This window comes from Rattus norvegicus, chromosome Y, assembly GCF_036323735.1.
Source record: "Rattus norvegicus strain BN/NHsdMcwi chromosome Y, GRCr8, whole genome shotgun sequence".
NCBI classification, from domain to species: domain Eukaryota; kingdom Metazoa; phylum Chordata; class Mammalia; order Rodentia; family Muridae; genus Rattus; species Rattus norvegicus.
This window is the reverse complement of record NC_086040.1, coordinates 9,098,194-9,101,300: the sequence shown is the minus strand read 5'-3', so window position 1 is coordinate 9,101,300 and position 3,107 is coordinate 9,098,194.

Here is a 3,107-nt window from a genome sequence, read left to right as displayed (position 1 = left end):
CAGGGTTAGTCCATGTATAGTCTTTAGGTAGTGGCTTAGTCCCTGGAAGCTCTGGTTGCTTGACATTGTTGTACATATGGGGACTCGAGCCCCTTCAAGCTCTTCCAGTTCTTTCTCTGATTCCTTCAACGGGGGTCCTATTCTCAGTTCAGTGGTTTGCTGCTGGCATTCGCCTCTGTATTTGCTGTATTCTGGCTGTGTCTCTCAGGAGCAATCTACATCCAGCTCCTGTCGGTCTGCACTTTGCTTCATCCATCTTGTCTAATTGGGTGGCTATGTATGTATGGGCCACAAGTGGGGCAGGCTCTGAATGGGTGTTCCTTCTGTCTCTGTTTTAATCTTTGCCTCTCCCTTCCCTGCCAAGGGTATTATTTTTCCTCATTTAAAGAAGGAGTGGGGCTGGAGAGATGGCTCAGCCGTTAAAGGCTAGGCTCACAACCAAAAATATAAAGAAGGAGTGAAGCATTCACATTTTGATCATCCGTCTTGAGTTTCGTTTGTTCTAGGGATCTAGGGTAATTCAAGCATTTGGGCTAATAGCCACTTATCAATGAGTGCATACCATGTATGTTTTTCTGTGATTGGGTTAGCTCACTCAGGATGATATTTTCCAGTTCCAACCATTTGCCTACGAATTTCATAAACTCGTTGTTTTTGATAGCTGAGTAATATTCCATTGTGTAGATGTACCACATTTTCTGTATCCATTCCTCTGTTGAAGGGCATCTGGGTTCTTTCCAGTTTCTGGCTACTATAAACAAAAAAATGGGGTTCAGAGCTAAACAAAGAATTCACAGCTGAGGAATGACGAATGGCTGAGAAACACCTAAAGAAATGTTCAACATCTTTAGTCATAAGCGAAATGCAAATCAAAACAACCCTGAGATTTCACCTCACACCAGTGAGAATGGCTAAGATCAAAAACTCAGGTGACAGCAGATGCTGGCGAGGATGTGGAGAAAGAGGAACACTCCTCCATTGTTGGTGGGATTGCAGACTGGTAAAACCATTCTGGAAATCAGTCTGGAGGTTCCTCAGAAAATTGGACATTGAACTGCCTGAGGATAAAGCTATACTTCTCTTGGGCATATACCCAAAAGATGCCTCAACATATAAAAGAGACACGTGCTCCACTATGTTCATCGCAGCCTTTTTTATAATAGCCAGAAACTGGAAAGAACCCAGATGCCCTTCAACAGAGGAATGGATACAGAAAATGTGGTACATCTACACAATGGACTCAATGAGAAGATCAAACCTAAGGATAATAGGGATAGAAGAGAGTGAAGACTCCCAGCTCAAAGGACCAGTAAATATCTTCAACAAAATCATAGAAGAAAACTTCCCTAACCTAAAAAAAGAGATACCCATAGGCATACAAGAAGCCTACAGAACTCCAAATAGATTGGACCAGAAAAGAAACACCTCCCGTCACATAGTAGTCAAAACACCAAACGTACAAAATAAAGAAAGAATATTAAAAGCAGTAAGGGAAAAAGGTCAAGTAAAATATAAAGGCAGACCTATCAGAATAGCACCAGACTTCTCTCCAGAAACTATGAAGGCCAGAAGATCCTGGACTGATGTCATACAGACCCTAAGAGAACACAAATGCCAGCCCAGGTTACTGCTTCCAGCAAAACTCTCAATTAACATAGATGGAGAAACCAAGATATTCCATGACAAAACCAAATTTACACAATATCTTTCTACAAATCCAGCACTACAAAGGATAATAAATGGTAAAGCCCAACATAAGGAGGCAAGCTATACCCTAGAAGAAGCAAGAAACTAATCGTCTTGGCAACAAAACAAAGAGAATGAAAGCACACAAACATAACCTCACATCCAAATATGAATATAATGGGAAGCAATAATCACTATTCCTTAATATCTCTCAACATCAATGGCCTCAACTCCCCAATAAAAAGACATAGATTAACAAACTGGATACGCAACGAGGACCCGGCATTGTGCTGCCTACAGGAAACACACCTCAGATACAAAGACAGACACTACCTCAGAGTGAAAGGCTGGAAAACAATTTTCCAAGCAAATCGTCAGAAGAAGCAAGCTGGAGTAGCCATTCTAATATCAAATAAAATCAATTTCCAACAAAAAGTCATCAAAAAAGATAAGGAAGGACACTTCATATTCATCAAAGGAAAAATCCACCAAGATGAACTCTCAATCCTAAATATCTATGCCCCAAATACAAGGGCACCTACATACGTAAAAGAAACCTTACTGAAGGTCAAAACACACATTGCACCTCACACAATAATAGTGGGAGATTTCAACACCCCACTCTCATTAATGGACAGATCATGGAAACAGAAATTAAACAGAGATGTCGACAGACTAAGATAAGTCATGAGCCAAATGGACTTAACGGATATTTATAGAACATTCTATCCTAAAGCAAAAGGATATACCTTCTTCTCAGCTCCTCATGGTACTTTCTCCAAAATTGACCATATAATTGGTCAAAAAACGGGCCTCAACAGGGACAGAAAGATAGAAATAATCCCATGCGTGCTATCGGACCACCACGGCCTAAAACTGGTCTTCAATAACAATAAGGGAAGAATGCCCATATATACGTAGAAATTGAACAATGTTCTCCTCAATGATAACCTGGTCAAGGAAGAAATAAAGAAAGAAATTAAAAACTTTTTAGAATTTAATGAAAATGAAGGTACAACATACCCAAACTTATGGGACACAATGAAAGCTGTGCTAAGAGGAAAACTCATAGCGGTGAGTGCCTGCAGAAAGAAACAGGAAAGAGCATATGTCAGCAGCTTTACAGCACACCTAAAAGCTCTAGAACAAAAAGAAGCAAATACACCCAGGAGGAGTAGAAGGCAGGAAATAATCACACTCAGAGCTGAAATCAACCAAGTAGAAACAAAAAGGACCATAGAAAGAATCAACAGAACCAAAAGTTGGTTCTTTGAGAAAATCAACAAGATAGATAAACCCTTAGACAGACTAACGAGAGGACACAGAGAATGCGTCCAAATTAACAAAATCAGAAATGAAATGGGAGACATAACTACAGATTCAGAGGACATTCAAAAAAATCATCAGATCTTACTATAAAA